Source organism: Suricata suricatta, chromosome 10 (genome assembly GCF_006229205.1).
Source record: "Suricata suricatta isolate VVHF042 chromosome 10, meerkat_22Aug2017_6uvM2_HiC, whole genome shotgun sequence".
NCBI lineage: Eukaryota > Metazoa > Chordata > Mammalia > Carnivora > Herpestidae > Suricata > Suricata suricatta.
Window position 1 is genome coordinate 43,035,049 of NC_043709.1, and position 26,219 is coordinate 43,061,267.

The 26,219-nt window shown below is 37.6% G+C and overlaps 1 long non-coding RNA gene across 1 annotated transcript; it reads right to left on the reverse strand.

The window, feature by feature from the left end:
• Nucleotides 1–2,930: 2,930 nt before the first annotated feature.
• On the reverse strand, nt 2,931–3,879 carry LOC115303534. Its single transcript, XR_003914110.1, has 2 exons — nt 3,784–3,879; nt 2,931–3,152 (listed from the first exon to the last, which is right to left on the reverse strand). It is a non-coding gene; the product is annotated as an uncharacterized LOC115303534 (long non-coding RNA).
• Nucleotides 3,880–26,219: the final 22,340 nt, after the last annotated feature.

The window sequence follows — 26,219 nt, forward strand, 5'->3', positions numbered from 1 at the left end:
TTTTTATATGGTTGTCTGGAGAAATGTTCTCTCATCAAATGGCATTTTGAAGGAATGAACTATTACAAATGCCTGGAGAAAAACATTTAAATGAAGAAGCAGCAAGTGCATAGACCCTGAAAGGGAAGGAACTTGACCTAACTGGCACAATATCAAGAGGACGATATGTTTAGAATGAGGTGAATAAAGGAGGAAATGGTAGAGATGAGGTTGGGGAGCTAACTCAGGCACATTATTGAGGGTCTGAAGCTGCTCTAAACATTCTAGGTTTTACTCTGAGTTAGTTGGAAGGCATGGGGGAGGAGTGGTTTGGTGTAAACAAGGCTTGTATTTTAAGAGATGAATCTGACTGCTGTGTGGAAAGCTGCTGCAGTAATCCAGACAAGAGGTGATTCTGCTGGACCACAAGGGTAGCCGTGGATGATATGAAAGGTGGTGAGAGGTAATACGTTTCACTATTGGTGTCAACTTGCTATGTGGAAGGCACAGTCATGGCATCCCAAAGTGTCCATGTCTAATCCCCATAACCTGTGAATATGTCAAGTTACACAGCAAAGGGGGTTACAACTGCAGATGAATTAGGGTTGCTAGTGAGTTGACCTTAAATAGGGATATTATCTTGGACTATCTGAGTGGGCACTGTAATCAGAAAGCTCCTTAAAAGTGAAAAAGGAGGATGTGAGGATGATATGGCTGTGACATATGTCACCCCCTTGATCACCAAGGTTGATTCAGTTGATCTGACTGTCTAGGCAGGTGTCCTCTTCTTCCTTCATCACTCCATGCACGTCCCTCCCAAGGCTGAGCTCTTGGTCAAAGAGGCTGACAGTCCCTTGATAGAGGAATACTATTCTTCAGTTAAGGGTACATGAGTAATACTGTGATTCTCCTGCTAGAATCGTTAGAACCTTCAAACCTTGAGGAAGAGGGAAGGGAGGAGAGAGAGAAGGGAAGGAGGAGGGGGAGAGGGGGATGAAGGAGGAGGAGGAGAAAAGGATGAGAAAAGCAGAAGGGTAGGTTAGAGGAAGATGTGGCTACTGAAGAAAGGCACAGAGAGATGCACTTGGCTGGCTTTAAAGATAGAGCCATATACAGTCTCTAGAAGCAGAAAAGGGCGAAGAAACAAGATTTTCTTCTAGAACCTCCAGAAATAAACTCAAGATCTACTCCTTTATGGATCTATATCCAGGGCAATCCACACCAGACTTCAAACCTACAAATTGTTGTTTAAGCAGGTTTATAGTGACATGTTACAACGGCAATAAAAAAGTTAACACAGATCAGTATTGGGTATAAAGAAAGAATCAAGGTTCACTAGATGTTTATTATTATTTGAATTTTAGAACTCTTTTGGTTTGTACAGAGCTGACTTATTATTTACATAGCTAAATATGCTTTTTACCTTTTTTGAAAACCTAAGTACACAAATGAAGTCTTCTGATTCAAATGCTGGTGCCTACCAGTGACCTGATCGATCACCTTTAATTCACTTTTCATTTTCAGAATATGAACACAAATTTTTATTAAATTTGATCATTTAACAAAGTGAAGTGTGATTATAAAGTACTTGAAAATATTTTTTTTAATAAATGTCAGTAGTACTTAAAAACAAGGATTGTCTTTCCAGATTGTCAGCTTGCAAGGCTAAACCCTAATAGCATTCAGTGTCATATCAAGACAGGTTTGAATCCCTTTCCTTAGCACATTGCTTCCAAAGCCTGTTCACAAATCTTGCAAGTAAAGCATACTATAAATTTACAAAATCTCCTATTTTTCCCTAAAAATAAGCTAGCAAAATACATTGCTCTGTTAACTTTACTTTTTATTCATATCCTTCCTATCAGATGGAAACCCATTGAGGCTAGATCATTCACTCTCTCCATTCATTTAAGAGATATTCACATTTTTATGTATGGTTCCTGGACCTATATGGAGATCACTTTTGTCTGAGAGATCACAACACTAGCTGTGTTATTTCCTTAGCTATAAGTTCCAAGGCAACCAATCAACTGGGCAGGTTTAAACCCAATTCTTGGGATCCCAAAGAATAAAGATATGGTAGCTGTTGTTCCTGGAGATTTGGGCATATGTCAGAGATATTGTCAATACTTGAGAGATGAGGTAGGATCAAACTCTGGAAAAGCCAATGAGAACAAGATCAAAGATATGGCATAAGGATAAGTTGACAGATGTTTACATTGACGCTTTGATCCTAGAGGCAGGGATTGGTGAAATTGAATGAATACATTTAAAGTAAGGAAAACCTCAGCCCTAGGGACTTATAACTGGGACCATGGTGGTGCTAAACTTGGTGACCAGCTGAGCATCTGGGGTTTATATCTGACACACTTGACCCACTGTTTTGTTGGCAGGTAGAGAAATATGGGGAAATGAGCTACACAGAAGATGGATGGCTCTACGATCTCAGGTCCAGGATAATGACTTCACCCAAAGCCAGTCAGACTGGGTGGAGGGAATTTAAGCAGAGAGAGTGTGTCTTGCTGATTCTGTGCTTAATTAAAAAATTGTGTGGATGTGGGCCTACATGGAACTGTGTAGAAAATTGGGAAGATATAAAAGCATAATAAAGAGTCATAATAGAAAACTATTGGTTGGGTTAAAGTGGTAGAGCTAGAGGAAGCTTAATTCTAAAAGATGAAAGGACTAAGTGTTCAGAAGGAAAAAGCATGAATTCCCAAAGCCTCCCTCTTTCTCCTCCTTGGCAAAACTGAAGCCCTTACCCTCTGTCTCCCTGCAATAGGAGGTTTTGTTTTTGTTTTTTGTTTTTTGTTTTTTATTGTTTATCTGTCTGTAGTATTTCTTCTCCATTGCTTGTACGTCCCCTTTCCAATGCACTGACCAGAAGCAAACTTTCTAAACTTGCTAAATGAATCATCTGGTATTCTTTCAAAGAAATGTGCAACCTCACAATAATTTAAGAGCTTCTTTATTCCAGATGTACGTCAAGTCTGGCTTTTGGGAGTTCTAACTTTCCTTAGTACTGGTCACATCAAAAAATGGAGCTTATCTGAAATAATTAAGGAAATATCCAGAATATCTTAAGCAATTCCTCCAACTATATAGGTACCAATGCTGCAGACTTCTTGCAATCACTGCTCAAATAATGATGTTTCTGTCACCCAGGATAGAGACTAGGATAAAGACATAGACACTTGTCTTAGGTACAAAATCTAGGAGGGTGCTAAATAATTTAGTAATGAACATAAATAATACTAAATAAAATATTTTTAAATCTAAATTAATACAAAAATTATAATGAGCAAAATATCAAGTTGATGAGCAAAATATTTTAAATAAACACAGGATCAGTACCTTAATCCTTTTATTTCTTCTCTGATGAAAGAATATTTGGTCTAAGAAGTGAGAATGTACTCTAAATTATGTATGCACTGATACTTTTTCTAGCAAAGAAAACATGAGATTTAGCTTATTGATTATTCTATAGATAAATGTGAGCATTAGTTGCTGAGTTTTGCTTCCAATGAAGCTATGAAATCAGTTGCTAATTAATAAGCCACTGAATGCCTGATAATTTTGATTTCATTTAACTTTCAATTTTACTTATCTTTCACTTATCACTAACCTATACAAAAACATTTTGAATATTTATATGGGATGTTTCATTACCAAGTTTCCACATACGTGTTTCCCAAAATACACTATATGTAAGAACTATATGAACTCTTTAATGATGCTCTAGAGATAAAAATAAATTTTATGCATCAATAAAAATTATATATTACTCAGTTGTTATACACTCACCACTTCTATGTAAACCATTTGTGTCTACTGGAATTTAAACTTGACCGCAAAACCAGCTCGAATGCCAGCTTTCTGAAGAAAGCTTAACACAAAGCATGTAGCTTATTGAACACTGGAAAGAGTGTCTGAGGGGTGACTGTGCAGTGTATGACATGTCACAATGACTAGGCCCTGGCACCACATGACGTTTCTCCTTTGGCTTTTTCTGCTAGAGTAGGAAGCTTAGCTCCTCTCTTCTTTCTTCTATCTTCTCAGCTCAGTGCCAGCATGAGTTGTTTTCTACTCCATAGCTGATAAAAACATGAAATATCTCTTGAATAAGCAGATTACTTTTCTTAGCAATTTTCATGTCAGTTGTTAAAAGGATTAAAGTTTCATAATATTGCTACATATTCCTAAAAAAGTTTACTTTCAGCATATTCCTTATAGAGAAAGCCTCTCTCCTCTAGGAGATATGAATGCACAACAATTATCCAGGGTTCCTAGGCCTACCCCATTCTTCTGCTGTCAGCAAACCTGCCATTGTATTTAAAGGAGCTCCCCCATACCCCTACCCCCACCCCTTGGTTTCCCCATTTTTCACTGCATGAAACATTTTCCTCTCTTTACCTGGGACACATCTCCAACCCTGGCGATTTTTTTCCTTTGCCTCTATTCCCTCCCCAGAGGCAGCTTTTATCTCTAACAATTCATGCCTAGGAAGCACCAGAGGCAACAAGGAAAGAAACCACATCAGCAGTCTGGGACTTTTGCCCTATTTTCTATGTATATAACCTGCCCGTTTCAGCGGCTTATTCCAGGCCTTTTGTATTCTAGAACATGATCTCTTACCCTTTAACACTATCCAGTGTTAAATTTCTTTCATGTACTAAAATTGCCCATCACTCCAGCCCATCTCTTGGTTTCCAACATTCATGGCTGGACCATTAAGTCAGAGCTTTCTTTATGGGTGCACTCCTTCCCAGTGGTCCCACTCTTGTTTCAACCTCTTGTTTTCTACTTTATGTCATTCTAGGAACTCCTTTCTGTTCTCTCTGAATCAATTCTCACATTCAATGTGGGACCCCAACATGCTAAGGATTTACAGCTGCTCTGTTTGTTAGCTAGTGTGCTAGCAAATAGTTTGCTAGCATTTAACCCGTTGTGCTGACTGGGAGTTAGCTTTCTCTGACTAGATTCCCTTGTATCTTTGGAGGGACTTCCTGGCCAAAGGCGGATGATCTGTTGCTACCACCCCTGAGATTCTGCTCTTCTGTGATTAGACTCAGAGAGCATTATCACGGCCACATCAGTATCCGCTCTCTCAATCTGAACCGTGCTTTCAATTGTAATTCCATCTGTCCCATCCATTCTTACTATCCCATCATTGCTACTTTAGGGGTGCTGCCTTTCCTATTTCCCTTCTCGACTTTAATTTTACTAGCAGTGAGAAATTGAGAGACCTTATGGTCTGTCCTGGAGCCTATAATTCTCTTCATTGTAAATAGCTGCTTCAGCAACTTGCACTAACTGGACATAATTTTTCAGACTGGACTCATCAGGGCCTCTATGCAAAAGTCTTGCCATGTTAAGGTACTTTCAGTGATATGTGTCCACAAACTTGATATGTAAGTCTCCACATCTACCTGCATTATTGAGTAATGTTTTGATTGATGTTAGACATTCTGCTGTAGAAACCGAGGAATTTGTGGCTTTTGAGAGCATATATAATTCTTAGTGGTGGGCTCTACACATTTTCTATTCATTTCTGTTGCATTGATACTTCAGAGGCTTTACACCCCACCAACATTTCAATCATGTGTTCCAACCACAATTCAAAATCTTCTTCTCAAGTTCCTGGCATTGAACTCTTTCCCTCTTCATACCAGTCCGAATCTCTAGAGCCTGGCTAGCATAAGCTCTCAACCAGGAGCTCAAACACTGGTCCTAATAAAGTTTTCAATAGCAGTCCAGTTACAGCTAATTAAGTCAGTTTGGTCCCTTAATTAGCCCAAGCAGGTGTGTGATACATCCCCTTTTTCCTTTCTTGACACATTCCAGTTTTCTAAAAAATGATGTCAAGGTTGGTTTAAACACAAATGTACAGCTGGATACTTCATTGAGGAGTTTCTTTGATCTATTCTAATAAGCTCACAAAACACTGGGCCTGTGAGACTCCAAGTGAAGCACTCAATATCCAATCATATATTGTTCCAAAGGCTTTTCTGCAGCATCCCTCTGACTTTCAGTTTCTTTGCCAAAGAGCAGCAATGCTCCTAGTACATCAATCTCCACTTCCTGCACCATTAGCCATGAGGAGCAGGCAGTAGGGGCTCTATTAAGAGTGACATTTTAATCTGATAGGCATCTAGATGCCCTCTGTAGATAAAGTATCTCAGAAAACTCTCTAAGGCCCAGGTGTCAGACACCCCTTAACAATACAGGTTATCTAGTTCTTCCTCAAACCAACTCTGATTTAAAATACGGCGAGTTCTTCAGTTTCTAGAGAATATCTGATCACATCACACATATTGAGATTTTTTTTCAGTTCTACTCAAGTTTTGTGGGGGCATGTCATTTATCTTAATTTCATCCCTTGGTCCCATTCTCTAAACCTCTTTTATAACGTAAATCTTACCCTGTGAAGGCTGTGCAGGCAGTGTGCTACATATGCCTGGAATTCAGGGAGGTCATTTAAACTGTAGATAAACATTTGGAGCTTTGAGAGTTTATAGAGCAGAGAATATTTTGAAGCCTGAGCTTCGGGGCACTTCAGATTTTAGAAGTTAGGGAGGTAAGGAGGACCTAATAAAAGCAACAAGGAATGAGCAGCCACTAAGTAGAAACCAGAAGCATGCAAAAGCCAAGGAAAGAAAATGATTAAACAATATCATGCCAAACAATGCTGATAGACCAAATAGGGTGAAGAATGAGAATTAATCATTGTATATGACAATAGGGTGGTATGTTCCTGGTTATTCTGACAAGAACAACTTTAGTGAAGAGGGGCAAGACCTGGTTGAGGTAAGTTCAAGAGAAACCGAGAGACAAGAAGCTGGAGACAGTGAGAATAGACAACACTTTTCAGGAGTTTTGCCACAAAGAGAAGCAGATATAGAAGTCAATAGAGCAAGTAGGATCAATATAATTTTTTTGAAAAAAAATAACACACTTTGTAGGAATATGGGGAGAAAATAAACAGATACAGAAAATAGAGGGAAAATTTGCTAGAAGGATGATCTTTGGAAAGTAAGAGAGCATGGATGAGTGCACCAGTGAAAAAGTTGACCTTTGTTGTGAGCAGAGATAGTCTTCACAGTAAAAAAAAAAGGGGGGGGTCCCTGTGTATGGACTCTGATGCCTATATGAATAGATTTGGTGATAAGTTCCAATGGTAATTCTTTTCTGGTAGGTTCTTCATTCTCACTAAAATGGAAAGAAAGATCATGAGCTGAGAGTGAATAAGCGTTAGGAGTTTTAGGAAGAAAAGTAAATAGGTGTGAAATAATAATCTAAGAAAGTAGAAAGGTTAATGGACTGGGAATGCATAGATAGACTGAACCCAGGCAGCTTTAAAAGCTCACTTGAGATTAATAATCAGGACTTTAATATGAGACGAAGCTGTGGAATAAAGGTATGGAGTCATCTAGCTTTGTTTAGTTGTATAAATTCAGGCATGTATTAAGGGGGAAATTTGGCTTAATTAAGATCATATTTTGACCAAAAAAGAAGGTGTAAAAAAGTGAGAAAGGAAACAAAAATTTAAATCTGTATGCAATAGACTGGGAATAATAATCAATGAGGAAATTTAGGCAGACTAAAGAGAGAAGTAAATACATGAGGCAGATAGAAAATATAACAGGGTAGAATCAATGAATTGGAGGCTCTGTGAGTATTATGGTTTTTGGATATGGGATTACAAGAAAACAAGTCAGACCCAAAAAGGTGTCAGTTGTGATGAGAGAGAAAGAGGGATGCTTAAAATTGAGATTAAGAACAGGATGTGGTTTTCGATAATGAAGAGTTCTAAATGATAACCCAGGAAAGATGGGCACGAGAATATCGAACAAGGTCACCGAAGGAAGGAAGATCAAGGAACAAAGTAGCCATGTAATCATAGGACCATCTAAGTAGTTTTGAAATTGTCAAGAATTATGAATCATGTAGGCAAGAGAGTATGTGCAAGGAGCAGAGTCCTTCTGGGCATCAGAGGAAATGACCTAAGCATTTACAGGAAAGCCATTCTTTCTCTCTGACATCTGCTAAAAAAATATTTTTTTCCTCCATATCAGTTTATATAACAACAAAAGGCAGCGAGTAAACTCATTCAGAGCAGGATGAGTTTAATATTGTAATTATTGACTGTCTATCTAGCCTTCATTTATTCATTCCTCCTTTCTATGTGAACCCTGATTTTATACTGGTACTCACACATTCATAGTGAAGTCATATGCCAAAAGGACTGCTGATATTACCTCCCATCTTCAGATGGTGCTTGATTTTATTAAGGATAATAACATAACTCTTCCAGTGATTGGTTAAAGAATGATATGTGACCTGACTTGTGCCAATAAAATACTAGAAAGATTTTCCCAATGCTTCTAAGTTCCTCTTGGAATTTCTCTCCTCCTCCTGCCCACCAAAGGACTTTCAGAAATGACAATACCTTTCAACTTGCAATTGTTATCATGTATGGATGTGAAATCTGTGCCTCCCTTGCTAGCGATCTGAGAATAAAGCAATACAAGAAAAGAGAAGTCAGATAACCATAGGGTATACATATGTTTACCCTGAACCAGTCCTACCTAAGGATTTCCATTTATATTAGTCTATATAATTTCCTTATTGTTTAAAGATAAGAGTTTTCTGTTACTTGGTTAAAAGAGGAAACTCAATTTATGCAGAGAATTTTTAAATATTTATGATTTTTTTTGCATCAGAGGCATGGATATATAAATGGAAACATTGAGGAATCTCATTTTTAAGGAGTAAGTCAGATTTTTCATGGATATACTAAGTTTCTGGTGATCAGAATTCTTCAGAGTACACACAGGTGTTATATGTACCTTATTTTAGGGAAGTAAAGAGACTTTTATTTTTATAAATTAAATTAAGAACATTTTATTGCCTAACATATGAAATAACAACAACAACACAACGATAATATTCTGGACTGTTTGCAATGGGAATGAAGTGATTGGAAGCACAGGAATTAATGGGAAGCATGGAAGTTGGTGATCAAAAACTTGTCACATATTGAAAAAGTTTGAAGCATACACAATAATCTCATACAAAAGAAAAAATGCCCATTAATAAGAAAAATTGCCCTATGATATTTTAATGAATAAAATGTGTTCCTTTAAAAAATATAAAATCAGTTAAAAATAGGGTTTTGGCCACGAAGTTCTCAAAGTTTCAAGAAAAACTGAAGACATAGCATTTTAATTTAAGACTATCATGGTTATGAATTTGCCATTATACCTAAGTGACCATTAAAATATGATAGAAAAACAGCCACATCAAAGAGGAAGCCAAACATGATAGCACTCATATCAAAGGACACATTTCAACTAAAATGTACAGAAAGGGGAAACTAACTCTTGGAAACAAAATGGCGTCTTTTCCCTTTTGCTCTGTCACAAGGACAGTAAATCCCCCAAAGGGGTTTATTCTTCAGTCTAGATCTTAGAATAAGGATGACATGTAGAATAAAGTCAGAGATAATCCATAACAACACATAAGTGAGAAATAAGCCTTTTTCTTCTTTTACTTTTTGCCATAAGCCAAAGAGCTTTGTAGTTGTTTGTTATTCCAGCATGACCTTGTACACACTAATACATAGCATTCAAACAACAAGCATACATATGGGATTTAAACAAGAGATTTTAACTAATTAAAGGAAAATCCAAGTGAGAATCGAAAGAAGAGACACATACATAAAGAGCTGGTATTGTGTGTACTATCAAAGATTATAGCACATTGGAGAGAAAATTAAATTCGTATTAATCATCAAAAATAAAAATGTATTTTTCTCTGCCCCCAGCTGCTTTTTATACTCTTGATCTTCATGCACAGATTCTCTCCAGACATTTCCAGAAATACCTTTGGGATATATCAAAGGAGATGCAAGATTAGCCTTGTTGGTTATCCTGCAGCAACGACCAGTCCACTCCTTTCTGGCCCAGCTTGCTGCACAGATGTCTTCTGTGTCTGCCAAAACAAGGAAGATTATTTCCATAGCTAGTGCACACCAGAGGCCCTGGCATTGCTGTCGACATCTCCTGGGGTGTGTGCTGAGGCCTCTGATGCCAGAGAGCCAGGGAGCTGACGTCTGCAAAACAGCATGGCCCATGTCCCTGCTAAAGTGTCGGTTGTTAACTAAACTTCTGTCACAAATTTTCTTGGGCCCTTATGCTATCAGGTTCCTCAGAAATTTTAGTAAATAGTTTATTTTCTTTATTGCCCCTCCCCCCACCAATCTTACTTTCTTTCTATTTCCCTCTCTTGCTATGGTTTGTGACACTGGGCCAGATGACATTTTCACTAACTTTACTCTGTATTTGAAGTGGTCCCTATTCTCCCTTGCTACCCTATTGCCTTTAAGCCCAATATCTTTAACTTCACACTAGGGTAAGTTCTCTCCCAGGTAGGTCCCCAGTCCCTCATATTCCTGGATCCCTGCCTCAACAACCCTCCAGTGCAACTTGCCTGGAAATTCATTCAACTGATGTGTGTTGAGGGCCCTCTCCATATCAGGCATGATGTTAGGCACTGGAGAGGCAATGATGAATGAAAACATAGTCTTGGCCCTTCTGAAGTTTAAATCTGTGCAGTAAACTGAAAAGTAAATAGAAAAGCCTTATAAGATTGACTCTGGTGTGTTATAAGAAGCTAATAAGGGGAAATAGACTCATATTAGTGGTTAGGGAAGAATTTCCTGGAGAAAAGCATGTCTAATCTCAAACCCAAGGCATTAAAGGAATTACACCATCAAGTAGAAGGAAGAAAATTAGGGGAGGCAGAGAGAGCAGTATCTGCAAAGGCCTAGAAATGAAAGAGTGTAATGACTCAGTATGAATGAATGGTCTCAGATTGTGAGGATCAGAAAGAGTGATGGCATATATTCTAGAAAGGTAAGTGGGAATGAGATTATGAGGTATATGTAAGGCAGCTTAAGTATTTTGGTTGAGAGAGTAATCTATAACCATTGAAAGATTTTAATTGCAGTGAAGGAAGGTGTGATTGAATCTGCACCTCACTGCAGTGTTAGAATGGTTTAGACTGATAACTAAGGGTCAACAAAAAGGTTCTACTCAGGAGTTCATTGCAGTCATCAGCTAATTCTGGGAATAACTTATATTGACCTTATGTTTATTATGAGTCTAACCTTAATCTAAATGTTTTACTTGCATTATCTCATTTAACTTTGTCAAAAACCTAGTGAGATAAGTAACATTATTTCACATCTTTTACAGTGGGGGATCATGAATCACAGAAAGGTTACGCAACCTGCCCTAAGGTCACATGGCTAGTAAGGATTTAAGAAGCAAAACCAAGATTCAAAACCACTTAGTCCCTTTCTGATCATTATACTCTTAGTCTCTTTCTTATGTTCTATATCACATGAAAAATGATAGCGATTTATTTAAAAAAGGGGGGAGTACTGTACTGAAGTAAAGTGTTATAGAAAGAGAGAGGTTATGGAGGGGAAATTGACAAGATTGGGAACAGAATTAGACATGTGTTGTGTGGATAAGGAAGATAGAATCAAGGATGACTTCCAAGTGTCTACTTCCAAGTTAGGAAGTACAAAAGAAGGATTTTGAAAATGGGGATAAATTGGTGTAAGACATGTTATACTGTAAATGCTTGTGAGATATCAAGTGGAGAGTTTGAATAAGTAGTTGTAACTATTTGTGTGGATAGTAATGTAGAGTGGAGATTTAGATTTAAGTTTTCAATTTAGGATGGTCATTGAAGCCATGTTGGGCATACTCATTCGAAGACTATCTAGTGAGAAAACAGAAGAAAAGATGGAATCCTAATATATGTGAAATTTAAAGGTCATTGAAATGGAGAATGTCTCATTAAAAAATAATAGTAAAAAACAAGAGTTAATCCAGGAGAATGGGATGTCATAGAAACCAGAGGAATCAAATGTTTCCAGAAGGAGAAAGCAGAGACTCAGAAACAAAGAACTGATTGCCTGAAACAGAAATTGCAGGAAGTCATAAAATGATACAAATATTTAAATGGCAATTTTGATGAATTGCCAGAGGCTCAATATGGAATAAAATGAGACTGAAAAATTTGGAGCCACAGCCTTTGGAAAGTCTCAAACTTTTGAGCTCTTCCCCTCAAGGAACCCACCAGATTCTCATAGCGGAGTTCCAGAAAAGATCCCCCTGAAGCTCTGGCAGGGAGAAAGGAAGAGTACCATATGAATGAAGCATTTTAGTTTTTCTCCATAACAAAGATTTACTCTCCAAGGGAAGGGTTATTGCCTGAGGTTAGAAAATGGAATCCTCCACCTGTTACCCCTCTCTAGCCTTCTTGTCTCAGGGTGGAAAAGCACATAGTCAGCAAGGACACCGCTTCACAAAAATAGACTGGAAATGTGACAGGGAAATGAATAGGGGAGGGGGAAAAAAGCAAATAACTGGATAGGGACAGAAACTCTAGTGAAAACCAAGACAGACTCGGTATTCCCCTGCACTTGAATAAACATTAGACTTCTAACTCTAGGCCTCTGACTTCCTTTTTCTTGAGTGTTTTCTTTATAAGACTCATGATTGTAAATTCTCTCCCTGTCCATTTGAGTCATAAAGGTTTTTTTTGAAAGCCATTTGCCACAACTTGCTAAAGAATCTGGGAGCCATCTTCTGAAATGTCATCATTATAGAAAATAGTGCCCCTCTCTCACAGTTTCTGTGGGAAGTCAGGAGCCTAACTTTGGTGCTCCAACGTGCACAACTACCTCCTGTCATGGAGGCAGGACAAAGTTTATTTTTCCTTTGAGTAAAACCAACTGAAAATCAGATTGATTAGGTTCCACTCACCCCAACTCTTTAAAAATTTTTTTAATGTTTTATTATTTATTTTAGAGAGACAGAAAAAGAGTGTGAGCAAGGAAAGCACAGAGAGAGAGGAAGACACAAAATCTGAAGCCATCTGCAGAGAGCCCCCAATGGGGCTCTCGAACACACAAACCATAAGATCATGACCTGAGCTGAAGTCATACACTTAACTGACTGAGCCACCCAGGCACCATCCCCCTCCATACCCCAGCTCTTTAGATCTTCTCCTACTTTTTTGTCAGAGTGGACCTGAGTGTCTGTAGCTGGTCTGTACTTTTTCCTCTATCACTGGCAACAGTATCAGAATAAGATCAATTTCTATCTTTAAATGAACAAACAAAAGAATGCCAGAGCAGAAATATCAGTTAAAATAGTTTGAATCTATGCAGTAACAAGGAGGTAACTTAGGACTGTGAAAAGAAAATTTTTGGGTAGAATGTTTCTGACAATGAGAAAATTCAACCTATACTGGATGCTCCAAGAAATTCTGACTTTTAAAGCAATGCAAAGAAAGAATAAGAAAAGTCCAGTATAAAAACAAAGAGGTTGGACTTGAATAACATCTGTTTCAAGCACAGGCAATCAGTGTTAGCTAACTGAAAAACAAAATGGAAACTCTTTTAAAAGCCTGAAGTGTCTCAGGGTTATCCAAGATGAAATGTTGTAATACCTCAAAAAGATGGGGTAGGCAAGTGAGTCCCCATAATCCCTGCCTCCCAGTATTCATGCTCTTTTTAATCCTAACCCCTTGAGTGTAGGCTAGACCTAGTGACTCACTTCTAGTGAATAAAATATGACAGAAGTGACAGAATGTCATTCCTAATATTAGGTTACAAAAATACTATGACTTCTGTCTTGATCACTCTCTCTCCCTCTTGTTCCCTCTCTCCCAGCTATTGCTCAGGGGGATATAAGTAGCTCTAAGTTTGGTGTGTGTAGGTAGATGACTTGTTTCTTTAGTTCCACAGATCTATGGATAAAAGGAGCTATACCCAAGGAGATATACTTACGAAACTATCTGAGGATCCTCATTTGCTCCTGAACCTGATTTATATAAAGTGCTTCTGGGCTTTGAACTGATGGAATAAGATGAGACTTTTGAGGAACTTTAAGAGATATTGAGTATCTTCTGAATGTGATAGGGACATGAATCATTGGGGTCTAGAGGGTAACCTAAAGTGGATAGTCATTAAAATAGGCTTCATTGATCTTCACATTTTGGTGTTCATACACTTCGATAACCAACTCTTCATAAATGTGAGCCTGTCGTCTTTTTTGTTAATGATTAAAATACAGCAAAAGTCATAGGATATAAATTTCAAGATTAAGCAACAAAAAGACTGTGATGTATGCCTGGTTCCACACATTTCTCAATCTCCTTCCAAGCCCCAGTACTGGGAAAGCAGCTTTAAAGAAAGCGAGTAGCACAATAGAGAGGTCCATGTGGCAATGATTTAGACCTCAGGCCACAACCAGAAAGGACCTTCGTCCTGTGAACGGCCCTATGAACAATCTGGGAGTGGATCTGCCACCAGTCAAATCTTGAGATGACTGTATCCACAGCCCGTACCTTGATTGCTCTTTTGTGAGAGTCTCAGAGGCAACCAGATAAGTCCTATTTGGATTCCAACACACAAAACCCATAAGGTAATAGATGTACATTTCATAAAATTGTTGTGTTTGGGAGTAATTTATTACCCTTTAATAGATAATTAATATAAAGAAACAACACGGGAGCATAACTCTATCTGAACATCCTCTTCATCTCTGTTATCTGTTTTTTACTCTCTCTGTGTACATTGTGGTAAAAAAAAAAATACAGATGCCCTTTGGGCCCAAATTCCTGGGGAACTAACCAGCCACTTTCAGTCAGTTGTCTCCTCCAATAATATGAAATATGCTCAAAGGGGCAGGATGCCACTGTACACCCCCCCCCACCAGTTACCATTGCTTATGGATGAGAAGGCAGTCAAGTGAGGTCCTGAAAATCTAAATACATGGCCTGAGCATAGATACTAAAAAAAGATTCATTTTGAGTGTCTTAGAGTCATGTTTTTACAATTGATATGACAAACATCTCCAAATATACATTATGTTGAAATTTCAGTATTTCCCCAACCTAACAATTTCTATCATGAATTTTAAGTCATGTTGGATTATTCAAGTATGTGGGTTTTTAATTGCTTTCACATGCCTGAGGAAACACTTTTGTGAAGTCAGAAGTTATTGTCACTATGGAAAATATTTACAAAGGAATACCAATCATTCCTGATCTGTATTTCAGAGTCAAATACTCCTTAGGTAGGTCGGGTGGCAGTAATACTAAAATTAAGGAGCTAACAGATTTGAACTTATTACTTTGAGTATTTCAAGGTAATGATTGAGAAGCTATCATGCCCACTAAACTATCTATTTATAGTTATTTTCAATAACATGTACAAGCAATGACAAACTGCTAGATAACTAAATCAAGATACTCATAAGCTTAAAAGGACAGAAATTTTATGATAGGCTAATTTTAAACTTGATTCTCATAAAGTATTAAAAAGCATAGGATACTAAATACACACAAAATAATTGATAACATAAAAATATGGATGGAAGCAGAAAAGGAAAAAATTTGATTGAGGTATAAATTTCTTGCTTCTAAAACATTTGTGATGTGGTACAATAAAAACACAGGTGCAATAAAATTTAAAATGTGTGGTTAAAAGAAAGAAAATAAAAGAAAGGAGATTTAAAAGAACAAGGGGATAGTACAAACATCAAAATGTTAAAAATGATTTTTAAACTTTGAAATCTTTTATTCATTCATGTGCTGTACATTCACTCATTTATTCATCAGGTACACATTCATTAAAACCTATTTTATGCCAAGCCTTTTGATAAATTCTGAACAAGACAGATGCTGTTCTTGCCCTCTTGGAGTATTTTGAAATTTTTTTTCTTAAAATAAATATCTAGATTCTGAATATATGCGAGCCCTTAGTGAAAGAAGGAAAACGAAATTCTGGGCTGTAGATTTGTAAATGTTGAAACATGTCTGAAAGTCAGGAGTACTTTTTTTCCTATTGCTATATCATGATGGCAAGATTTCTAGCACACAGTAGATCCGGGAGTGTGAATACCGTGACTATTATTGAGTTATTTTTAGGAATTAAGTATGCAGGAAATGCTGCAGCTTATATTTAGACACCTTGGGGATGCTCTCGTGTTTGGTAACCTAATTGAGCTGAGTCCTGTTTAAAGAGAGCAGACAAAGCAGAAAATGCAACTTCACATTCACAAACAAATTTTAACCCAATCTCTACTTAAAAGATTTCCCATTTGTTTTTAACGTAGAAGAGTCCTGACTTTTTAAACATAGAATGTCCTTGCGTGCACACACATGCACGCACACACACATGCACACACACAGGAAATTAAAAAGGAATTAAATTTTGTTAGCTTTTTGTGTGTGATGTTATGCCACTTTGTTTCCTTCCTACGCGAGGTACACATTTTAATACTTTAAAAGATCGATCAGTGACAGCAGGGGTGTACATGTTTCTTGTATGAGTTAAGCAAGCAAAAGGAAGGCAAAAATGTAAGCCATAAATGAGACATTCCAGTCACCACACTAAATCTAAATGCAGGTTATTAGTCTCAAATGCTTGTGCCACTCATTTATTCATTTATTTATATGTTGCATGAATAGTTATTGGTCACTTAGTATACATCAGACATTAAAGGTAAGGGAATTTGGTAATGCCAAGACCAAGCCCTTGTCCTCACAGTGTATAGTCTAATGGAAAAGACAGACACATGCATTCTTGTGTTTGCACACACACACATGCACAAACTGATGTACGGTTCAGCTAGAGCTCACCACTCTGAAAATAAGGTGAATAAATAGTGATGAGGTGGGGCAGTGGCTATTAGAGAGAGGTTATAATCAAAGACTTCTTGGAGGAGATAGTCTTTGAAGAGCATCTGCATAAAATGAATGGAAAACCATACAAAAATTGGGGGTAAGAAAATTCTAGAAAGAGAGAGTAATTAGTGCAAAACTGTAACAAAACAATAGGCTTGACATAGTCTTAGAATTGCAGGAAAAATGAAGGTGTATAAGATAAAGAGAAAGGAGGTCAGAGAAGGAGGATATAGCACAATATACACACACATAACACAATTAATACAAGAGTTTGTAGGCCATTGAGAGAGTTTTAGATTTTACTGTCAACGCAATGAAAAGCCATTGAGCATGACATGGTCATCTTCATTATTATCTTGTGGCAACATTTCAAATCAGCTTTCCTGAAACTGAGCTCATTATCTTTCCCCATTCCTCCCCTCAAAAGCTTTTATACCTTCTCATCCCTCTGTGACATTTAAAAATAGAGATTCTGTCCTTCATGCACATATGAAATATTATGGCCACTGTTGATTCCTTCTTCTTTTTTTTAATTTTTTTAATGTTTTATTTATTTTTGAAACAGAGAGAGACAGAGCATGAGAGGTGTTGGCGCAGAGAGAGAAGGAGACACAGAACCGGAAGCAGGCTCCAGGCTCTGAGCTAGCTGTCAGCACAGAGCCTGATACGGGGCTCGAACCCACGAACGTGAGATCTGACCTGAGATGAAGTCGGAGGCTTAACCTACTGAGCCACCCAGGCGCCCCTGATTCCTTCTTCTTCCCTACCTCCCCTGCAATGTGTAAAGAAAGCTAAAATAGACATCTGAGTACCTGGATTCTTGTCCTTCTTCTGTAACCTACTTGCTGAATGGCATTTGGCAGGTCACTAAACCTTTCTGAGTCTGTTTTCTCAGCTTAAAACAAAAATAATAGATGGTTGTTGTCAGGATTATTATTTATGATGTGCCACGTTTCCCACAATCAATTTCCAGATAAAGAAACTGAGAAACAGGTTGTAAAATTAATTTGCCTTAAATTAAGCATCTAGTAAGAGGCAGATTGGGGATTTGAAGGCAATTTTCTCACTGCAGAGGTGAGGCATTTAATACGTATGTTGTCCTTCAAAATGAAGCTGTGTATGAGAGTATGCTTTGAAGTAAAAATCAAAGTACTGTCTTCCTCATCCATTACTTGACGTACTTGATAGCTCTAACTTCCTCAGTACTTATTCTAACATGCTGAGTCATGTCTGTCCTGGGGATAAATATATGAAAGACCCCAATCTTGCCCTCAACTAGTGTCAAACTTTAAATGAATCTTTACAGTGTTTTGCAAGACACTTACTTCATTTAGGGATGGAGAAGAGCATTAAGGTTGCATATATAAATAGGTATGTAAGTAAGTTTTAAGGATAATGTTTCTTTACGCTGAAATTCGCACTTGGCGCTAACATTTCCCTGGCCTCAGCAGTAGTGCAAGTCCCCAGCGCCAGGAGGAACATTAAAGCTGGAGGGAACTTAGGCCTCAGTTGGTATCTATTTGCAGAACCGCGGGGCATGTACTCACTGTCGGTGCCCTCCCCTTTTAAATTTCTTTTTTTTCTAAGTTTATTCATTTATTTTGAGAGCGAGAAAGAGTGCTGAGGGGCAATGAGAGAGGGAAAGAGAGAGAATCCCAACCAGGCTCCACACCATCAGCACGGAGCCCAATGTAGGGCTCGAACCCACAAATTGTGAGAGGGAGACACAGAATCCAAAGCTCCAAGCTGTCAGCATAGAGCCCAGCTCAGGGCTTGAACCCACGGACCTTGAGATCATGACCTGAGCCGAAGAAGTCGGATAATTAACTGACTGAGCCACCCAGGTGCCCCATTTGGGCTTATTTTTTAAAACCTCTCCCCTACCTTCCTTATTCAGTTGTCTGTAATACTGACAAAGCAGCTTCCTATGCCTAATTGTATTTTAAGTAAAATAATGTCATGTTTTATTTGCCTTTTTAGGTTTTCCCTTAATACTCTTAAGTCTTTTTTGTTTCTTTTCCTTTACCCTAACTTCCATTTCTTCTTTCACTCCATCCATTGAGAGTGTGAGCCACCTCTCCTCTACCTTGACTATGCCATCTAAAATGATACCCTGTCACTCTCTTTCTTCTTATTCTGTTTTATTTTTCTCCCTAGCACTTATCTCTGTCAAACCTAGTCTGTTCTTATTTATTATCTAACTCTATTATTCAAATTTAGTAGGATTCTTTGTTTTTATTCACTGCTCTCATACCAATCACTGCTGTGTGCCTGTTACAAGTAAGGTGTTTGATACATTTTTATTGAATTGAATGAATCTAACTTTTAAAAAAATATATGGAGGTACATGCTCTACTAATTTGAGCTCCAATTTTTCCTTTGCAGGCTATGTTGCTCTCCTTCTTTGTTATAATAAGGTGTTTTTTTTTAGATTCTATCTTGGGGTGAATTTATCTTCGTTTACGTATCTCTGAATGTGGGCAAATTTATAAGCATCTGCTATTTACTCAAAATAGAGTAGCTATATCCCACTTACTTCCATGGCCTGTTCTACCTGAATATCATTTGTCTCTTCCCCTTCAACTTGGAGTTGGAGGCCTGGCTCTTAAGTTTTCTTTTACTCAGTAACTTAAGGAGAAGTTGCAGAAGCTGAGACCACCGACACCTACAGTTATAGTATTATATGGAGGCATTTTTTTGTGCTCTACATTTCTTAAAATTCTGACAAAGCATCCTGCTTTGCCTATTGAGACATGAACATGTACTATCCAATTAAAGTAACTTACAAATGTGATTCCTGTCCTGGGACAAACTGATCACTTCAGTGATAAATTCATTTTGAAAGATGTGGATTCTTTTAATTTGTCATGGATATGTCTTTGGTCCTGGCAGTTTGTGGCTCTTGGTCTTTAGTTTTTAAAGTGGCTTTAGAAAGTTCTTTATCATTCTCCTGCTTTGTGCCCTTGTAGTGGATCAAATGGTGGCCTCAAAATGACAAGTTCAAGAACCTATGAATGGCGCCTTATTTGAAGGGAGGATCTTTGCATAGATAACTAAGAATCTTGAGATGAACCCATCCCTGAGATGAAATTATCTGGGTAGAGCCTAAATCCAATGACAACTATCTTGATAAGAGGCAGAGAGAGGGGGGAAGAAATATGCCATGTGAAAAAAGAGGCAAAAACTGGCTTTTAGGCAACTACAATAGAACACTTGGAACCACCAGGAGCTAGGAAGGATTCTATCCAGAGGGAACAGAGCCCTACCTGCCAATATCTTGTTTTCAGATTTCTGGCCTCCCAAACTGTGACAGAATTAAGTTTTTGTTTGTCTTAAACCGTCCAATTTGTGGATATTTGTTATGGCAACCCTTGATGCTAGATATCACCATTCTGAGTAAGGGGCCAGTTCTGTCTTTGATTTTTCATTATTAGAGAGTGAAGACAGAAAGAAAACCAATGGAAAGTTCTGGTCACATGTATTCATTTGAAGTCCTTGCATTGAAATGTCAGCATGACATTAATATGCTCTCAGAAAAGCAGCTTCCAAACTGAGTATTCCTTATTTTCCCTTGTCTGCCTTGTCCCACACCCAATTAATCCTTCATTTGCTAAAACACCACAAGGTTCTTTTGAAAAGTATACTCTATGTGTTGTCTGTGTAGGCGAGGGTGTTTGTGGAAAGGTCCCTAATATGTCCTGGAGTCTGCCTTCATTTTGTTGCAAATTAAAGCATATTTAGCAAGTTGTCCAAGCAATGTAAGTTGAAGAAAAAACTTACTTTAGTTTTGAGGTTAAGGATTTTCCCCCCATTTTAAAATCTCCAGTTATGTTTTAGGAAGGAAAAGAGCTATAAACCTGCACTTATAGTCATATCTTTTTTGTTGTACTTTATTTTGCTCTGGCAATCTAAGAAGATAGTTGATATGTTGGTTAATTGCTCTCCCCATTGTCAACGTTGTTCAGCATTTATATGTGTGCATGTATTATTAGACATAAACAAGAGAACCATAAACATAAATTCTTCATCTTAACAAAGTAGATGTGCAGCCAACATAGCAATTCTAATAGCATACACTTTAGCATTGATAGTTCACTGATTATTAGACATGCTTGCCACCAGAGTCCCTTCCTGCCTCCCACAGGTTCATGGTAATTATCTCAGACTCTTTGATATTCCATGGAAATGATCTTTTGTAGAAAGTTGGGGATGATACCACTGGTTGCATAGTCTATCTATTCCACATGAAAACTCAATACTTTCTTCCAAAGTATGTATTCCACTGGACCATAGATTACAATTCCTATCAGAGGAGAGATATCTAAAAATACAACATAACTAAAAACGTGATCTTATCAAAAATATTTCTTTAACATCTCAAATGCCATATTCCAAATTACTTTCCATACCATATATCACGAATTTCTCTAAAGCAATGCAAATAAATGGAAACTCTATAGGGGAACTTTTTTCAAAAGGTTCCCCTGAAACTTGAGATAAAACTTAATCTGATATAATTTAACCTCCACATTAATGACCTGGAAAAGGGTGGGGGCCAACAGCCCATTAATTAAATTCACAGCTGTTTCTTAATTGAAAGTTGTAGCACATCCCAGCACATGCCATGAGGACAGAGACTTTTAGGTTAAAAACAGGAGTATAGAAAATACATGTACCCAGTCTGGAAAATAATCTATAACTATCCATAGTTTGAAAGTGCTTGAGATGGTGTTGATAGTTCAGTGATTCTCAGGTTGAAGATAGGGAGTACAGGATATGATAATTCTACTAACCATCCTAAATGACCAGCACTCCAGCCTAGGAGAGAGAGGCACATAGGAGGACATCACACGGCCCACAGAGATGCAAGTAATTCCTTAAAAGATATGTAAATCCCAAGTTACTCTAAATATAGAGGGTCACATTTTTAAAGTAGTAAGAAGAGATAAATGAAAAAAAGTGACTTGTAAAAATAAGAACATATACGTAGCCTCACAACTAAGTCAAACTTCGAATTAAGTGAGATCGCATGAACTTTAAAAATGCTCTCAATTTATAGGTGAACAATACAATACCAAGAAAACTTAAGGTACTAGCTCAGGGTCCTAAAGCAAAAATTTGACAGAACCTGAGCTAACATTTAAGTCTCCTGATTACTAATTTCTGTACAGGATCCCTGCACCATTACCGGGTCCAATTTGAACATCAGCCTCAGGGGTGTGGAAATAACCTGATCCTAATAGTGGGGACTCCTGGTAAGGAAGCTTTAGTAGAAAGTTAGAATTCCCCATTGCTTGGAGAAATAAAGGAAGCAGAGGGAGGATCAATACAGGATGAATTCAAGAATGGTTGGTTTGGGTGTCATTTCTTCTCCACAGACCATTCAGTGGTAAGTCCCAAATTGACTTGTGAAACATGGCAAGACCATTATACTAGAACCAGAAGATTTTGTTTGGAAACATGAACATTTATTTCAGTATTGTGATTTTCAGCTTCAAATTTTGAAAATTAAATCTTAATTAGTTAATCAGTTAAAATTGCCAATTAAGGTTGATACCTGAGGATCAAACTAAAATATTATAAGAAGAATTCTGTAAGAGAGAAAACTCATGTAAATTAAGATATAATTTGCCTAAATCCTAACTTAATGACATGCTCTAACTGTCCAAGCAGGATCCATTCAACTAAGGTCATGCAACCGCAGTAACTTGTTTAGAAAGTCCATCCAGTGAAGGAACAGATACTCAAGGTAAGTAAACTAAAACAAGGCTAAAGAGATGGCTTCTCTGAAGTGAAAAGTTCCTGAATCTAACATCACTCAGAAGATAGTAGGTTGATATTCTGTATGTGTATTCTGTAGGAATACCAAAGATTTCTAAGTTTATTGGTTAATAAAATACCCCAGAGAGAAATCAGTCCAGACTTAATGTCTAGGATCTAGCAAATGTAGAGGGCATGGCGAAATTTTAGAATCAGAACGATCTGTGTTTGTACCCTAGCAATGTGCCTTGGGAAAGTCAAGTTCTAGTTGGTTCACTTATAAAAAAGTTGTTGTAGATATGAGAGGAATGTATGCACAGTCTCCAATACTGTGCTGTACCTATGTCGTAATTATTTCTATACCATACAAAGCAGACATGGGAAATTTCCTTCCTGATATGGAAACACTCTTATGGCTTACGTGCAGGTCATCTTCTAGATTTATTTAAAACCCCAAGATTGAACCAAGCTGTCAACGTTAATGAAAATAAAGACAATGGGCACAGAATGTACCTAGTTATAGTTCCACAAATGATACATGATCATACTGTGAGAAAATCTTGCCCTCACTAAATGACAATATGTTGAGCGATTTCATAAGTCCTTTTTTATTTCTAATTTCTTTGGCTGTGATTTTTCTAAGTAAGTTAGTTAAAGGAACAATTCAAACCAATGTTGAGGTAGCTAGGGAAAAGACTTCAACTAACCTTTTGCTGTGCTATTAGTTTCATTAAAACCAACATATTAAATATAGGCAGGTCAGGTCTAGGGAACAATGAAAATTAGAAATAATGTGTCAGATCTTTTGAGCTACAAAATAGTCACAGCCATGATTTTCCCAAAGCTAACCACTCGTTTGCACCCTAGCACTTATGAATCATTATGTTATTGTTTTTCTCTTAATGTCTGCTATGCATCAATGGTCATAATGGATGGAGATTGATGGGGAATTGAGACTTCGCAGCAACTTAGCAATTAAAATGCTCAACTGGTCTTTGTTCTAGTGTTCCCTGGTGGATATGGCCCTGTTCATTAGTCTGCATGTTGATTATAGCTGGTGTGTGCTATCGATCTGCGTTTCCCAGCCCTGTGATTGTAGGAGTATTAAGTTGCCATAGGCCTCTATAACAACTCATATCTCTGAATTTAATGCTGCTGACAATTATGCAATGAAAAAAAGTATAGTTAGCTTTTGTGTTGATTTGAGGGTTATATACAAAAATATTTCACAATTTGCCTACTTCAAATTAGTTTAATAAGTTGAAAGCCTACTAATGAGTAAGAATGAAATCTTGCCATTCGTAGCAATGTGGATGGACCTCGAGGGTGTCATGCTAAACGAAATAAGTCAGGCAGAGAAGGACAGATATCATATGTTTTCACTCATAGGTCTAACAAGAGTAACTTAACAGAGGACCATGGGGAGGGGAAGGGGGAAAAGAGTAAGGGAGAAGGAAGGAGGCAAATCATGAGAGACTCTTGAATATTGAAAACGGACCGAGGGCTGAGGGGCAGGGGGATACTTCACATCGTATCATTGATGTCACTCTCAAATTGTCCAGACACTAAAAACATATTTTCTCATTGACTCAATTTATAAATTTCAGGTAAGGCTTGTTTTTATATTCAATTATTAGTGACTCCATTATATTGGTTCTAAATTTCTTTCTTCTGTTCCCAATCTTTTCCTCTCTATCAGGTAGTTAATGATGTGTAAGCCAGCACTTAACTGGGCTGAGGGAGCATGTTACTTCAAAGAATGTGATCATGAATCTTTGTATGAAAGAGCTTTTTAAAATGTGGACAATTATCCTGAAATATATATGTTTATGTTAGCTTTCTTAAAGCAGAATATATCAAAATAATTGTGATATGAAGGATGAGGATGTTTTTAACTGCCAGAAAATGAATACTTACTTTAGATCATAGTGATTGAGAATGATTTTGTAAGACTTTTATTTAGAAAACTTTAGTTAACATCACAGATGTTAAACATGAGTATTTGAAACACTGTTAAACTCATCAGCAGGACCTATAAATACTTTCACTTAGATGTTTGTTTTAATCACTGAGGCATTTTAATAATGTAGTTAATTTCTTGGGGTCCTGTTTTAACACCAGTAGTAACACCTGCAACTCTTAAGCAGTTACCTTTCCTGGGGATGTGACATGGCCTTTGAACATGTAACTCTTTTAGAAGGAAAAGATAGATGAGACAATACTTACTTAGTTTTTCAAAGTAAAGATACTTTTAGATTGAAGTAAAAATTAAGAATCCATACGAATGTGTATCTTATGCCTATATAAATAAATATACTGAGGGGCGCCCGGGTGGCTCAGTCGGTTAAGCAGCCAACTTCGGCTCAGGTCATGATTTCGTATTTGTGAGTTCGAGCCCCAAGTCGGGCTCTGTGCTGACAGCTCAGAGCCTCAAGCCTGCTTCAGATTCTGTGTCTCCTTCTCTCTCTGCCCCTCCTCTGCTCGTGCTCTGTCTCTCAAAAATAAATAAACATTTAAAAAAATTTTAAATAAGTATACTGAAATGTTGCCCTTCACTAGAATTTTGGAATTATTGTCAATTTTTACTATCTTGCTTGCTTCTACAAAAGTGAAAATAAATGATAAATTGTTTTTAGAAACCTGAAAACAGGGGCTAGAGGAGACAGTAAACTACCATTCAAGGAGCAGCAACTTCTTTTGAATATTGCATGTGAACTATTAGCACACCAGCTTATCCCAGGACTCTTAAAAGTCATTCTGTCAAACTCCATACCCTAAATCAAACTGCTCTGTTGGATATAAGGTCACTTTATAAGGTTAAGGCAGCACAAGTCATATTTCACATTAATATTTAGGCTTAGAAATGACCTCTTAACTGGTCTAATTCATCTTATTGAGTCACTTTATATGCTTCGAAAATATGATGTATATTCCCTGGTTAGTCTTGAATATGCTTTTTGTAGTTATTTTTTATTGTGTTTTAAAAGACATCATAATCGTATACTAAATTCAAGATTATCATTTAGTCCTGGGGCACCTGGTTGGCTTAAGTCGATTAAGTGGCGGACTTCAGCTCAGGTCAAGATTTCGCGGTTTGTGAGTTCGAGCCGTGCGTCAAGCTCCGTGCTGACAGCTCAGAACCTGAAGCCTGCTTCCGACTCTGTCTCCCTTTCTCTCTCTCCCCCACCCCTGTTCATGCTTTGTCTCTCAAAACTAAAATAAAAACGTTAAAAAAAATTTTTAAAGAGATTATTATTTAGTCCTGACATTATCAGGAGTCCACAGACTTCTGTTGCACATCTCAGATAAATTCATATGGAGACATTGTGGAGACAATGCCAACCTGGTGGCAACTGCTCCAATGAGGTCTAACTTGGGAGATATCTCAAGACCTCATTTTTCAACAACAGCAGCAGCAGCAACAGCAGCAGCAACAACAAGAACAACAACAACAAAACTCACTGACTTCCACAACACTGCTTGAAATCCTCCTTTCCCATCACCAGTCTTGTCATTTTTTTGTGCTACTAAATTCTCTCATTTGAAGACCCTTGCTAAAGTTGCAATGTATTCCCTGGGCAGAGAAATAGTAGAACTCTCTCCCACCCATTAGGCTAAGAAGCCAAAAGGGAATATGCACAAGTCAAGTATATCCTGCTGCAGGGGAGCCTGGGTGGCTCAGTTGGTTGAGCATCCAACTCTTGATT